This window comes from Hyperolius riggenbachi, chromosome 1 (assembly GCF_040937935.1).
Source record: "Hyperolius riggenbachi isolate aHypRig1 chromosome 1, aHypRig1.pri, whole genome shotgun sequence".
In the NCBI taxonomy this organism is placed as follows: domain Eukaryota; kingdom Metazoa; phylum Chordata; class Amphibia; order Anura; family Hyperoliidae; genus Hyperolius; species Hyperolius riggenbachi.
The window spans coordinates 49,381,989-49,398,681 of record NC_090646.1 but is presented as its reverse complement, the minus strand read 5'-3'; positions in this window follow the sequence as shown (position 1 = coordinate 49,398,681).

Sequence of the window (16,693 nt, the reverse complement as noted above, 5' to 3'; positions counted from 1 at the left end):
CCACCCCTGCCCTGGAATCTTCCAGACTTCAAATTGCTGTCCTTTGCTGTGTGTGTTACACCAGCATCATCCAGGGGGGCACAAGATTTTTCTGACGGCTTGAATTGAAGCCTGTAAGCAGTAGCACCATGTGTCCCACTGCTTTCATCTAGCAAATTAGGCAAATAGCGTTGGAGTTATAGTGGTGAGCGTAGTTGCCTTCCAAGCAGTTGACCTGGGTTCAATTCCTGGCCAATGTATGTGAGCTTGCTTTTGACATCCTACAAATCCCTGGAAAACAAGATGGAGGAGGAGGAGGTTCTTTAGCTTTCAAAATGGTTTGGAAGCCTTTTAAAGACCACTTCCGGTTTTCAATCTGGATTTCTTAATCCGACCGGATAATGGGTTCGGATATTCGATTCTACTCGGATACCCAAAAGTTCGGATTCAGATCTGGGTATCCGGATCTGAATCTATTCAGATTTAAAAAATTGGTATCCGAGCACCCCTGCGAGCCATTAGAAACTCACACCTACCTATACGAATAGAACATACACACTCCATCATGGTTGCTCAGATACCCCTTTTCAAAATCCGCATTGATCCGGATCGGATATCCGAATCCGAACATTTAAATATCCACGTGAACGCGGATATCTGGACGCATTATCCGGGCGGATTCGGGTATCTGGATCAAAAAACGGAAGTGGCCTTTAAATTGCTTTAAAAACTTTTTTTAGGGTAATTGAGGCATGTAGCATCATTATTTTTTAAAGGGGAACACTAATTGATGATGTGGGGACTTAAAATCCCCCCTCCCCCCCAAAAAAAATGGCTGTCAAAGTGTCAATTAACATCAGGAATAGGTTCTAGGAAGTGGTCGTACTGCCACAACTTGGACAGCACAGACACCTCCCAAAAAATTACACAGCAATTGTGTTTAGATAGTTCACCGTGGCACTTGGTGGTACCACGGCTCAGTAAAAACATTAGGAGAGGTTCCAGGAAGCGGTCGTAAGCTCATTTTTCTCTTGGATATATCACAATGGTACATGCTAGGCTGGCTTCAGCATGTAGCATTGTAGTGTGTTGTGTTGGTGGTATAATGGTTAGGATAGCAGCTTACCAAGCACTAGACCTGGGTTCGATTCCCGGCCAATGTATGTGAGTTGGCTTTTGAAATCCTACAATTCCCTAAGCAAGCTCATTTTTCTCTTGGATATATCACAATGGTACATTCTAGGCTGGCTTCAGCATGTAGCATTGTAGTGTGTTGTGTTGGTGGTATAATGGTTAGCATAGCAGCCTACAGAGCGGTAGGCCTGTGTTCGATTCCTGGCCAATGTATGTGAGTTGGCTTTTGACATCCTACAAATCTCTAAGCAAGCTCATTTTTCTCTTGGATATATCATAATGGTACATGCTAGGCTGGCTTCAGCATGTAGTGTTAGTGGTGGTATAGTGGTGAAGAGAGATGCCTACAAAGCACTAGACCTGGGTTTGATTCCTGGCCAAGGTATGTAAGCTGGCTTTTGAAATCCTACAATTCCCTGGAAGGAAAGGAGGAGAAAAAGGACTAAGGGAACAGTCAATTAGTGTTGGGCGAACAGTGTTCGCCACTGTTCGGGTTCTGCAGAACATCACCCTGTTCGGGTGATGTTCGAGTTCGGCCGAACACCTGATGGTGTTCGGCTAAACCGTTCGGCCACATGGCCGAACTAAGAGCGCATGGCCGAATGTTCCCCGAACGTTCGGCTAGCGCTGTGATTGGCCAAACGGGTCACGTGGTTCGGACCCGAACGCGCTCTGATTGGCCGAACTGTCGCGTGGTTCGGGTAAATAAATACCCGAACCACGTCATATCATATCAACCCATTTGTCTGTGGGTTTAGCTTTGGGTAGGCAGGCAGGGTAGTTCGCGCTCCAGCCACGCTAGCCAGGGTCCCCCCAGTCATTGTGTCGCTGCTGGGAATAGTAGTACACCGCTCGCTCAGCCACACTATATAGCATTCTGTTTACTGCCACTCTGTGTACCTCGCTCAGCCACACTATATGGCATTCTGTTTACTGCCACTCTGTGTCTGCTGGGAATAGTAGTACACCGCTCGCTCAGCCACACTATATAGCATTCTGTTTACTGCCACTCTGTGTACCTCGCTCAGCCACACTATATAGCATTGTGTTTACTGCCACTCTGTGTCTGCTGGGAGTAGTAGTACACTGCTCGCTCAGCCACACTATATAGCATTCTGTTTACTGCCACTCTGTGTACCTCGCTCAGCCACACTATATAGCATTGTGTTTACTGCCACTCTGTGTCTGCTGGGAATAGTAGTACACCGCTCACTCAGCCACACTATATAGCATTGTGTTTACTGCCACTCTGTGTACCTCGCTCAGCCACACTATATAGCATTGTGTTTACTGCCACTCTGTGTCTGCTGGGAATAGTAGTACACCGCTCGCTCAGCCACACTATATAGCATTCTGTTTACTGCCACTCTGTGTACCTCGCTCAGCCACACTATATAGCATTGTGTTTACTGCCACTCTGTGTCTGCTGGGAACAGTACTACACCGCTCGCTCAGCCACACTATATAGCATTCTGTTTACTGCCACTCTGTGTCTGCTGGGAATAGTAGTACACCGCTCGCTCAGCCACACTATATAGCATTGTGTTTACTGCCACTCTGTGTACCTCGCTCAGCCACACTATATAGCATTCTGTTTACTGCCACTCTGTGTCTGCTGGGAACAGTACTACACCGCTCGCTCAGCCACACTATATTGCATTCTGTTTACTGCCACTCTGTGTCTGCTGGGAATAGTAGTATACCGCTCGCTCAGCCACACTATATAGCATTGTGTTTACTGCCACTCTGTGTACCTCGCTCAGCCACACTATATAGCATTGTGTTTACTGCCACTCTGTGTCTGCTGGGAATAGTAGTACACCGCTCGCTCAGCCACACTATATAGCATTGTGTTTACTGCCACTCTGTGTACCTCGCTCAGCCACACTATATAGCATTATGTTTACTGCCACTTTGTGTCTGCTGGGAATAGTAGTACACCGCTCGCTCAGCCACACTATATAGCATTGTGTTTACTGCCACTCTGTGTACCTCGCTCAGCCACACTATATAGCATTGTGTTTACTGCCACTCTGTGTCTGCTGGGAACAGAAGAACACCGCTCGCTCAGCCACACTATATAGCATTGTGTTTACTGCCACTCTGTGTACACCGCTCACCCAGCACACTATATAGCATTGTGTTTACTGCCACTCTGTGTCTGCTGGGAACAGTAGTACACCGCTCGCTCAGCCACACTATATAGCATTGTGTTTACTGCCACTCTGTGTACACCACTCACCCAGCACACTATATAGCATTGTGTTTACTGCCACTCTGTGTCTGCTGGGAACAGTAGTACACCGCTCGCTCAGCCACACTATATAGCATTGTGTTTACTGCCGCTCTGTGTACACCGCTCACCCAGCACACTATATAGCATTGTGTTTACTGCCACTCTGTGTCTGCTGGGAACAGTACTACACCGCTCGCTCAGCCACACTATATAGCATTCTGTTTACTGCCACTCTGTGTCTGCTGGGAATAGTAGTACACCGCTCGCTCAGCCACACTATATAGCATTGTGTTTACTGCCACTCTGTGTACCTCGCTCAGCCACACTATATAGCATTCTGTTTACTGCCACTCTGTGTCTGCTGGGAACAGTACTACACCGCTCGCTCAGCCACACTATATTGCATTCTGTTTACTGCCACTCTGTGTCTGCTGGGAATAGTAGTATACCGCTCGCTCAGCCACACTATATAGCATTGTGTTTACTGCCACTCTGTGTACCTCGCTCAGCCACACTATATAGCATTGTGTTTACTGCCACTCTGTGTCTGCTGGGAATAGTAGTACACCGCTCGCTCAGCCACACTATATAGCATTGTGTTTACTGCCACTCTGTGTACCTCGCTCAGCCACACTATATAGCATTGTGTTTACTGCCACTCTGTGTCTGCTGGGAACAGAAGAACACCGCTCGCTCAGCCACACTATATAGCATTGTGTTTACTGCCACTCTGTGTACACCGCTCACCCAGCACACTATATAGCATTGTGTTTACTGCCACTCTGTGTCTGCTGGGAACAGTAGTACACCGCTCGCTCAGCCACACTATATAGCATTGTGTTTACTGCCACTCTGTGTACACCACTCACCCAGCACACTATATAGCATTGTGTTTACTGCCACTCTGTGTCTGCTGGGAACAGTAGTACACCGCTCGCTCAGCCACACTATATAGCATTGTGTTTACTGCCACTCTGTGTACACCGCTCACCCAGCACACTATATAGCATTGTGTTTACTGCCACTCTGTGTCTGCTGGGAACAGTAGTACACCGCTCACCCGCCACTGTATAGCATTGTGCTCTGTGTCGCTGCTGGGAATAGTGGTACACCGCTCACCCACCACTGTATAGCATTTCTGTACTGCCACTGTACTGCTGCCAGTCAGCATGTACTTTAAGGATAAGTGAAATGAGGAAGAAATCCGGTGAAAGAGGGAGGGACAAGGGAAGAGGTGTTTCCCCTGACGGTTCACGTACAGGCCACAGGGGAGCACCCAAGAAAACCCACTCAATACCGCCCATGTTGTCCAGGACAACAACCCTCACAAATCCAAAAGAACAGGACCAGATAATTACTTGGATGACCTCTCAAGCGTCCAGCAGTGGGTTAAGCAGCACCAGCACATCACGCACGAGGTCTGAGTCCTCAGCCAGTTACAAGGAGCCAGTGGGCACAAAGCTGACACAACCGGCAGCGACACCACGCACACAACTGCCAGATAACCAGTCCGATGAATTACCTCAGGACACAATAGGGTATTCGCAGGAGCTATTCCCAGCCCAACAAACTTCCACCTTTGAAAGGTCAATGGAGGAACAGCCAGAAATGTTGTGCCCTGATTCACAACCATTAACTGTGGGAAATGCACCGCGCACTGAAATGCAAGGCGAGTCCAAGGACTTTGAAACCCAAATCCCAGAGCAAGTTGGGCAGGAGGGGTTGCAATTGCAGGAGGTCGGCCGACAAGATCTGGAAGACGACGTTGGAGTGAGCTGCGCAGAGGTTGTTCTGGGGAGCTCTACTCCACAGCGGCGGCCCCCCACAATGACATATGACGAGTTTGAGGAGATGGAAGAGGAGGGTATGGACAATGTGGACATAGACCCAGATTTTGTTTGTGAACGAGAACATCGCCGTCGTAGCAGCAGCACAGATGAGTCTGTTGAAGAACCCACTGCTGCACGAGTTCGCCTTGTGCCACAAGGTAGGCAGCGCACAATTTCAGGCACCACAAGTGTGGAAGTTCAAGTGAGAGGCAAAAGAGGCGCAAACAGAAATCGCCAGCAAGGCAGGTGCTCCAAAGTCTGGGCTTTCTTTGAAGACTGCACTGAGGATGGTACTATGGCGATTTGCAAGGTGTGCAAGACCCGCCTGAGCAGGGGGAAAAGTATTAACAACCTCTCCACCACCAGCATGAGCCGCCACATGCTATCCAAACATCCCACAAACGCGGCAGGACAGGGTACCAGCAACACTGCCTCCCTTGGGGTCACCAGACTCACCACCAGACCCGCCTCAGCAGCAGCAGTAGCCCAGCCATTGCGTGGTTCACAACATTCACAAACATCAGACGCTGACACTGTCACTTTCCGGAGTAGTGCTCTTGAGGTCTCCCAGTGTTCATCAAACACAACAACCAACAGCGCTTCAGTGTGCAGCCCTACGATTCAGTTGTCTGTCTCGGAGATGTTTGATCGCAAGAGAAAATTGCCAGCAAATGACCCCCGGGCCATGGCAGTAACAGCCAGCATAGCCAAGCTTCTGGCCTGCGAAATGCTGCCATATCGAGTGGTGGAGACAAACAGCTTCAAGAGCATGATGTCAGTGGCCATCCCACGTTACGTGGTTCCCAGCCGCTACTACTTTGCGCGCTCTGCAGTGCCTGAGTTGCATGAGCACGTGGTCAGCAAAATAACCCGAAGCTTTAAGAATGCCGTTGCCTGCAAGGTTCACCTCACCACTGACACCTGGACGAGTGCGTTCGGCCAGGGTCGATACATCTCCCTTACCGCGCACTGGGTGAACCTTGTGGAGCGTGGCAGCGATTCCTCACCTGCTACGGCACGGGTGTTGCCCACGCCGCAAACAGCTGCACCGCCGTCCCTCCCACTGGATAACAACAGCAGCACCTACCTCTCTGACTCCTTCTCCTCCAACGCATCTCAAAGCTGTACCTCATCCGGAAACGCTAACCCAGCACCAGCAGCAGTAGGATCGTGGAAGCAGTGCAGCACAGCTGTTGGCATGCGTCAGCAAGCGTTGCTGAAGCTGATCTGCCTTGGGGATAAGCAGCACACAGGGGAGGAAATTTGGAGGGGAATAAAGGAACAGACGGATTTGTGGCTGGCACCGCTGGACCTGAAACCGGGCATGGTTGTGTGTGATAATGGGAGTAATCTCATTCGCGCTTTAAGGTTGGCTAAGCTGACACACATCCCTTGCCTGGCGCACGTGATGAACCTAGTAGTTCAGCGGTTCCTGAGGACATACCCAGGCGTGGCCGATCTTCTGTTGAAGGTGCGACGAGTGGCCAAACATTGTAGAAATTCCAGTACTGCTTCAGGGGCACTCGCCAAGATGCAGGAGCGCTTCAATCTCCCCCACCATCGCTTGCTGTGTGATGTCCCTACGCGCTAGAATTCTACGCTGCACATGCTAGCCCGCTTTTGCGAGCAGAAGAGTGCAGTGGTCCAGTACATGACGGCGCAGTACCGAGGCACATCCTGACAGCTGCCAAGCTTCTGTGGATCCGATTGGGCCAACATGTTGGACCTCTGCCAAGTCCTCCAAAATTTTGAGCAGTCCACGTTGCTTGTGAGCAGTGACAACTCTTCAGTCAGCATTACCATACCACTGCTGTGTTTACTGAAGAGGTCAATGTTGAAAATCAAGGAAACAGCTGTCATGATGCAACTGGGGGAATCTGAAGGAGAAAACGATCAGCATGATGGTACCAACATCAGGCCATCCGCCTCAGGAAACGCTGGCCCCAGCAGCTATGACGAAGAAGAGGAGGAGGAACAGCTGGAGTTGGAGCAGGAATTTCCTGCCACCACTGATGAGGGCCAGAGCGGTGCACGTTGGACTTCCACAATTCAGCGCGAATGGTCAGCAGAAGCAGACCAGGAAGAAGGTGACGAATATGATGCATCACAACAACTATCACAACGCTCACAAGAGGATGATGAGGATTCTGGCAGGACTCTGGCACACATGGCTCAATTCATGCTAGACTGCATTGAACGCGACCCACGCATTGGGCGCATTCTGGACAACACCAATTACTGGGTTTATACACTTCTGGATCCACGGTACAAACACAATGTTCCAAAACTGCTTGAAGAAAGAGTCAGACAGGTCAAAATGGAAGAATACCAGCAGGCCCTTGTGGAGACTTTAGAGAGGAGATTGACATCCTCCCCCTCCTCTAGCCAGTTGTACGCCGACAGACAGACTTCCGCAAACCCAGGACGACCAGGAGGGCAGCAAACAACACAAGCCGCAGCTAGTGCCCAAAAGGGAATGGTATCGGCAGTGTCCTTGGAGTGGGAAAATTTTCTGACACCCATGCAGCAGCAGCCCACAGAACAGCAAGCGTGCAGATCCACCTCCAACACCGATCGCCTGAAGAAGATGGTCAAGGACTACATGTCAGATGGCATAGCTGTGTTGAACAATCCATCTGCACCCTTCAACTATTGGGTATCGAAGCTAGACACCTGGCACAAACTGGCAATGTACGCAATAGAGGTGCTGGCTTACCCGGCAGCCAGCGTTATGTCGGAACGCTGTTTCAGTGCTGCCGGAGGCATTGTCACAGATCGGCGTATCCGCCTCTCCACAGAAAATGCAGACCGTCTGACTCAAATTAAAATGAATCAATCCTGGATTGGAAACGACTATGCAACACTCCCGGACCCCAACCAAATAACATGAACAATGACCATCTGTGATGGGTTAGCGTTGCCGGTCCCTGTTTATTGAACCTCTCATCTTTATTACATTTATGACTGCATGGCGGCAAAAAGCATTGCTATATCCGCACGCTTTTTGTCCTCATGCAAGGCCTGGGTTGTTGTGTCTGAAAGCGTGGCCTTCTCCTCCTGCGCCTCCTCCTGTTCCATCACGTCTGCTGCTGCTGGGTTAGCGTTGCCGCCCGGTCCCTGTTTGTTGAATCTCTTATCTTTATAACATTTATGACTGCATGGCGGTTCAAAGCATGCTATCCGTACGCTTCTTGTCCTCCTGCAAGGCCTGGGTTGTTGTGTCTCAAAGCGTGGCCTTCTCCTCCTGCGCCTCCTCCTGTTCCATCACGTCTGCTGCTGCTGGGTTAGCGTTGCCGGTCCCTGTTTATGGAACCTCTCATCTTTATTACATTTATGACTGCATGGCGGTAAAAAGCATGCTATCCGCATGCTTCTTGTCCTCATGCAAGGCCTGGGTTGTTGTGTCTCAAAGCGTGGCCTTCTCCTCCTGCGCCTCCTCCTGTTCCATCACGCCTGCTGCTGCTGGGTTAGCGTTGCCGGTCCCTGTTTATGGAACCTCTCATCTTTATTACATTTATGACTGCATGGCGGTAAAAAGCATGCTATCCGCACGCTTCTTGTCCTCATGCAAGGCCTGGGTTGTTGTGTCTCAAAGCGTGGCCTTCTCCTCCTGTGCCTCCTCCTGTTCCATCACGTGTGCTGCTGCTGCTGCTGGGTTAGCGTTGCCGGTCCCTGTTTATGGAACCTCTCATCTTTATTACATTTATGACTGCATGGCGGTAAAAAGCATGCTATCTGCACGCTTCTTGTCCTCCTGCAAGGCCTGGGTTGTTGTGTCTCAAAGCGTGGCCTTCTCCTCCTGCGCCTCCTCCTGTTCCATCACGCCTGCTGCTGCTGGGTTAGCGTTGCCGGTCCCTGTTTATGGAACCTCTCATCTTTATTACATTTATGACTGCATGGCGGTAAAAAGCATGCTATCTGCACGCTTCTTGTCCTCCTGCAAGGCCTGGGTTGTTGTGTCTCAAAGCGTGGCCTTCTCCTCCTGCGCCTCCTCCTGTTCCATCACGTCTGCTGCTGCTGGGTTAGCGTTGCCGGTCCCTGTTTATGGAACCACTCATCTTTATTACATTTATGACTGCATGGCGGTAAAAAGCATGCTATCCGCACGCTTCTTGTCCTCATGCAAGGCCTGGGTTGTTGTGTCTCAAAGCGTGGCCTTCTCCTTCTGCGCCTCCTCCTGTTACATCACGTGTGCTGCTGCTGGGTTAGCGTTGCCGGTCCCTGTTTATGGAACCTCTTATCTTTATTACATTTATGACTGCATGGTGGTACAAAGCATGCTATCCGCACGCTTCTTGTCCTCATGCAAGGCCTGGGTTGTTGTGTCTCAAAAAGCGTGGCCTTCTCCTCCTGCGCCTCCTCCTGTTCCATCACGTGTGCTGCTGCTGGTGCTGGGTTAGCGTTACCGGTCCCTTTTCCTGGAACCTCTTCTCTGTATTACATTTATGACTGCATGGCGACAAAAAGCATGTTACCTGTGCAAAGAAACATGACATTTTCCACATTTAAAAGACAGTTTTTCCTTTGAAACTTTACAATCAATTTTCTCAAAAACTATAAGCTCTTTTTCAAATATTTTTTTTTCCTCTTGTACCCACTCCCAAGGTGCACATACCCTGCAAATTTGGGGTATGTAGCATGTAAGGAAGCTTTACAAAGCACGAAAGTTCGGGTCCCCATTGACTTCCATTATGTTCGGAGTTCGGCGCGAACACCCGAACATCGCGGCGATGTTCAGCGAAGGTTCGCGAACCTGAACATCTAGGTGTTCGCCCAACACTACAGTCAATAGGTTCTATGGGCTACCATTCAGCATAAACAAGGTTCCATTTGTGATTACTTAAATTTTTCCACCGGAACCTGGAATTTCACGGAATTTTGCAAAAATCCGGCGGAATTTTCATAGCGACGGAATTCAGCGCTGTCGGAATCCGCAAATTATGGCGGTACGGAATTTGCTCTTTCTGATCATCCCTACTGCTGATGGACGCTTGCACCTGCTGCTGTGCTGGCTGGACTGTGACAGTAGGGGGCGGGGGAAGTCTGGGGGAAGGCTTCCTCCAAGCGCCGAACCAGGGACCACTGCAACTCCCTCATTTGGCGCACAGGGTCTCCTCCTGCAGGCAGGAACTGATGCAGCTTCCCCTTCAGCCATGAGTCCAGCATCAGGGTGATCCACATGTCCTCCCGACCACGCATCTGTTTGACCCTTGGGTACCTGTGCCGGCACTGCAATATGTGCGCTGCCAAAGGGAAGAGGGCTGCCATCTCTGCTGACACATGATCTTCATCACCCCCGGTGCTGTCCTCCTCCTCTGATTCCTGAGTGTAATGCTGGGGGGTCATACTTTGTGACTATCTGCACAGCAAGGCTAAGAGCTGGATAATGGAAGAGGCTACACAGGCTGCCCAGAGCAACTGCAGCTCTGGGCTTCTGATAAGACGCAAAGGCAGCGCAGTGCGATGTTGCGCTGCCCTTGCGGTAGCAAACATCCAGACAGATACTAGACAGACTGCAGTGAGGTAGCCAATAGCAACCACAGCAATGGCTACCTCGCAAGGACTGGACTAGGAAGACAGTATCATCAGGTAATAGCAGAGTCAACACCGCAGGCAAGAGCAGGAACACAGATAAATATACAATAGATATGATTTCCTAGTAAATTACAATTTACAGCTATCAATGAAACTACAATGACTGACTAACATATGTATATATCGGCGACGAACCAATATATGACATAAGCAAGGAAAACAGGCTAGGATCTGGAACAATACAGCGAACAAGGCTAGGTAATACAAAATCTCTATACTAGAAGGAGTACATATCTATGTCCCCGTGGGAAACATATAATCGTAGCTCCACAGGATAACTGAACTAAGACAAGGAATATATTTTACAATATCAAGGGACCCAGTAACAGCTTAGACAGAGCTGAGACTATGACGGGTCGGGGTCTAGCAGGAGAGGCAGGCCTTTATGCTGGCATCAGCCAATGGATGCAAGCATGCAAATCTCCACACAGCTGAATGGTAATCACTCAATCCTGTGCTGGCCTGAATACCATTTGCTAACTGAAAGATCATCATAACAAATGCATGCAGGGAATCCAGGGCTATCTGGCTGCAGCTCAGCTGCAGCAAACCATTAGTGGAATAATGACAGTATTCTGAGCTGTCTAGAACTGCAGAGCAATTGCAAATGACAATGTGACTCACTGCAAATGCACAACTGAATGCAGACTAACAAGCCAGAACTGTCCATTTGCAGCTCCACCTGCAATGGACAGAACATGTCACAGGAGAAATCCTAACACTGAGCCTCCCTCTGCTCTCTCCACCCCTGCACCACTGCAGCTGCACTTGGCTGTGCCTCCTCATCCTCAAGGTCAGGGACCTCCAACTCCTCCATCTCCAAGTCCTCAACCTCATCCTCCTCCTCCTGCCGCAAAGCGGTGGACTGTGCAGGTGGCTGCTGCTCCTGCTGGATCAAGCCCGCCTCTCCCACTTCCAGCAGAGCATCGAGGGCCTTGTGCAGCATGCAAATCATGGTCACCCACTCACAAACAGACGCACGGTCCCGGCTGACCATGTTGGTGGCCTCCAGGAAGGGTTCCAGGACCAAGCACACCAGCTGCATTTTGCTCCAATCAGCACTGCGTATGATCTCCGGGAGGTGGGTTGTGCCGGTCCCGAACACGGTGGCATCGGCAGTGGCTTTGGCCAAGTAATGGTTGACAGCCTGCCTCTGCTCAACCAGACGTTCCAAGATGGCCAGGGTGGAATTCCACTGTGTTGGAACGTCTATGATCAGACGGTACCATGGCAGGTTCAGCTCCTTCTGCATGGCTTCCAGGGCCGCTGAGGCACTGCCCGAGTGGCGGAAATATCCCACCATTTTCTGCGCACCTTTCAAAAGTGGGTCCATCCCCTAGTAGGTGCGCAGTAATTTCTGCACCACCAGGTTGAGGACGTGGGCCAGACAGGGGATGTGGGTGAGGTCTCCCCGGTGGATGGCAGCAACCAGGTCGACCCCATTGTCTGACACCACCTCTCCGACTCTGAGGTCTCTGGGGGTGAGCCAACTCTTCTCCTGCTCTTGGAGTTTTGCCAGGATGTGGTCTAGTGTCAGGCTTTGCTTCCCTAGGCTGACCATCTCCAGCAGCACTTGGCAGTGGCGGGCCTTCACACTGCTGCTGAGGCGGGGGTGTTTGGCGGTGGCGGGTTTGCCAGAGGGTGGAACCGGAGCAGAGGAACCTGCTGCACTTTCCCTGATCCTGCTTCAGGGTGGCACCACCCATTGGCTTGACAATGCTGCTGTCCCCTCCTCACCCCCTTCCACCAAACTGACCCAGTGCACCGTAAATCAAAGGTACCGGCCTGTCCCGAACCAGCTGCTCCACGAGTCCATAGTCACATGGACCCACTCACCCACCACATGCTCAAGCCCACGTTCCACGTTGGCCATCGCGAAGAGGTGTAGTGCTGGGATGGTCATTTGTGAAAAATAGTGCCGGCTGGGGACAGGCCAATCTGGCGCTGTGCACTGCAGGAGTGCACACATGTCGCTCCCCTCCTGCACAAAGGAGTAGGGGAGGAGCTGGGAGGACATGGCCCGTGCAAGCAGGCCGTTGAGCTGCTGGATGCTGACATTGAACAAATGTGTCAGCACACCAGTGTTTCCATAGTTCACGCTCTTTTATTGAGCCATGCATTCCCACCAAAGGAAAAAGCCGACAATTGTTTCGGGGACACACAGGGTCCCCCTTCTTCAAGGCGCGTGGTGCGCCTTGAAGAAGGGGGACCCTGTGTGGCCCCGAAACAATTGTCGGCTTTTTCCTTTGGTGGGAACGCATGGCTCAATAAAAGAGCGTGAACTATGGAAACACTGGTGTGCTGACACATTTGTTCAATGTCTTATCTGGAGATACAAATGCCTATATCTCAGTGTCAAGCACCCGATCGATTTGACTGATGGTGTGCCCTTCATAACCCAGTGAGCTGCTGGATGCGACGGCTGCTGGGAGACTGAGTCTTGATGACAAAGGACTCGCTCAGCAGGGTCTGGTATCACTTCTGGCTTGCACGGAAAGCCGAGGAGGGAGCAGAGGAGACCAATGAGGACTGGCTGCCTGAACAGGCCTCAGTGTCGGCAGGAGTGGCAAAGGGGGTTCTGGTGGTTTTGGTTGGAACACTGCCAGCACCAGCTTACTTCAGCCTTTTGAACTTATGCTCAATGTAATGTTTTTTTTCCAGGTGGTTTATGAAGCTGGAGGTGCCATAGTTGGAGGGGTTGCAACCTCTGCTCAGCTTCACCTGGCACACCTTACATGTGACAAACTTGCTGTCCACTGACGGTAGATCAAAGAACTGCCAGATTGGGGATAAAAATTTCCCCTTACGCCCTGATTGGGCTGCTGGTTTTCTCCCTGCGGTGGTTGGGGCCTGGGGTTAAGTGGTGCGGCTGGTGGTAGTGGCAGAAGATAACGCAGCAGGCTGTGGTTCCCGCATTTCATGCCCACTGCTGCTCCTGCCAATGTCAGTGATGCTGATCCTCCATGATAGACCCACCAATGTATCCTCCTCCTCAGACTCAGAGCTAACATCCCCCTCCTGTGGATGGTAGTCTTGGTCCTTCACCTCACCATCATAATTATCAGCATCATACTCCCCCTCCTTAAACAACTGAGGGTTGGCTGCCTGCTGGGGTCGCCATGACTGACGAGTCCCCATGCACTGCTGCTGGGCAGCTGCTGCTGCTCCAGCAAACAGGAGTGGTGGTGGAGCTCTCTGTTGTAGATCTGGTGGTGCCCTGCTCATCCTCCATTTGCTGCATCAAAGGCTCTGCGTCTTTCTCCTCCAATTTGCAGTGCCGACCCTGCTTAAAAATTGCCACTACACACTGCTGCGCCTCAGCAGCGTGACTCCCCCTATCAGCTGGGCGCTGTAAGGAATTTTAAGCATAAGCATAAGTATATAAGCATATACACTGTCAGCCATTTTGTCTCTTCTGCAGCCATCTTAGAATCCATGTATAAAGTAGTAAGTTTCTAGCTAGCTAGAGCTTGAAGATTGTACCTGTCATGCAACACTGCATTCTCACTTCTCCAATTCTGTTCTATCTTTGTCTATCTCTTCAATTTACAGGAAACTTTTAATGTGCCACCCTAACTGTCTATAAACACCTGCAAAGAAATGTCATATGTTATGCTGGGAAAATCCTATCATGTAAATCAGTATCATGTAAATCTGCTGGAATTTCTATGTCTACTGCAGCTGTGCAGACTGTACAAATTACTGCATAAATATAATGATTCGAGGGCAATACAATCAATCTGTTTGTCAACCACAAGCTGTCTGTGTGTCGTTAATTGTGGCTGACCAGATTCAAAGCCAGTACTGGTAAAGAAATCACAGAGTATTATTTCTAGGTCATCCTGAGGGTCAGTTGGGTCTGAAAAGTGACCTGTCCTTTCAGTTGGGGGCGTTCGTCCAGGATTCTTCGCACTTCACTTCAACGTAAGTAGTAATTATGTCTTTGTTTTGAGGACTTTTTATTACTTATGTAAATTGTCGTGAATGTCGATGCAGGCAACTCAGGTTTTTAATAGTATTCAGACTTGGGGTCTAAAGTTTTGATAGTATAGTTTAAATATATAGACCTTAATTTGGAGAAAAAAACGGGGGGATAGGGAATAGGTTTGACTTTTGATAAGTCTAAATTTAAAAATTGTCGGACTTTTTAGGTAAAAGTCTGAATGAATTGGGTGTCAGATTTTTTGGGAAAATCTGTCTGTCTGGGTCTGATCAACTCAGTAATAATTTCTTCAGGAAAGAAAGGATTCCTTTTGGTAAGGAATATAGGCCATAAAAGTTATAAGGGTTTTGATAGGCGCCATAGTACATATTGATTATGTGGGTTCAAATACTTTGTGATTTCTAAATATATGTTCTGTCTATTTGTCTGTTTATGTTACATCTGTTGCATAGAAGTATAAGATAATTTGTTGGTTTTTGTTTTTCATTTGTGTGGAACTTCAAGCCCAAAATCATTATATAGAGTGATTTTGACTCCACTGTATTGTGTTGTTTACACGTAGACATCTACATTGATTATGTAAAATAAGTCTGTGATTTCTTCTATGTGTTTTGTGGTGTGAAATTTGTCATATATACGTGTCTGGTTGGTCTTCTGTAATAAAAATAATAGATTGGGTTTAAAAAGAATCCCTAGACTTGAATAATTTATTTCTCTATTAATACAGTAAACTTAATAGATGGCCAAGAAAGTATATTATAAACTTGAATTGGGTCAAATGGGCCAGGACATTGTTAAGTTAATTCCTGCCCCTACGCCTATGAGTTTTGAGTCATGTGTAGAGTTTGTTATAAGTGTATCTGGGAAAAGATACTTAGTTTACCCCTGGATACAAAATATAGTGGAGAAGTCAAAAGAAATGAATTTTAGTCCACAATTTCCTTTAATTGGAAGTAATAGCCTAATCCATATGGAGTTGATTAAAAACTTATGCTTAAAGGGCACAAAAGATTTGTCACAAAATCCCAACTGGGACTATGAATATATGTACCAAGAGGCGGAGAATTGGGTAGAATTTGCCCCGCATTATTTTTACCGAACAGTTGACTAGTAATGTGTGTTTTATGTATGTTCTTTGGGTATAGAATTGCGCAAGCGATGGTATAAGATCCTTACTGTATTTCTGAGAGATGATTAGTAAAATTAATATTAAAGACACTCATGAAATTCGGATAAGAACGGTCACTTATCAAAATCTACAGTATAAATTCTATGTACGTACAAAACTGGTTTCAGATGCCATATTTAACAAATATCTGGTTATACTGAGATTTGTACATTGACCGTCAGAAATTATCTGAATTATGCATGTATCATTTTGCATAGGTCTTTCTGTAAGAGAAAAAATTTCAGAAATATAGTAATGCAATTAATTCCTGTAAATTAGGATATAGTTATAGAATAACATGTATTATAATGTATTCGTATATATTGTGTGCAAACTGACACATATGTGTGTAAATTGAGAGATTGTATCGAGTACATACTTGATATGTATGGTAGAGAAGTGATACCCGCAGGGACGTAACAATAGGGGGTACAGAGGTAGTGGCCACACCGAGGCCTTTGGTCCACAAGGGCCCTGAAGGGTCCACGCTCTATCACAGTATTAGCTCTCTATTGGTCCTGTAGTGGTAATAATCACTTCTATAGATGCTTTGAATAGTAACAATCCTTAACACACTGTTTCCAATCCCCTTCTTGTATCTCTGACACTGTACTTTGACAAGTTTTGGCGCGCTGTATCAATTGATATGTATAGAGTTATTGGGGGGGGGGGCCCTAATGTAAAACCTACACCAGGGCCCGCAGCTCCTTAGTTACGTCACTGGGCACCCGTGAAAGTATATGTTGAAACTATGGGTATATCTGCCTCATAAAATAAATTTTCTTCTTTCTCATCAGGAGATTACTTCT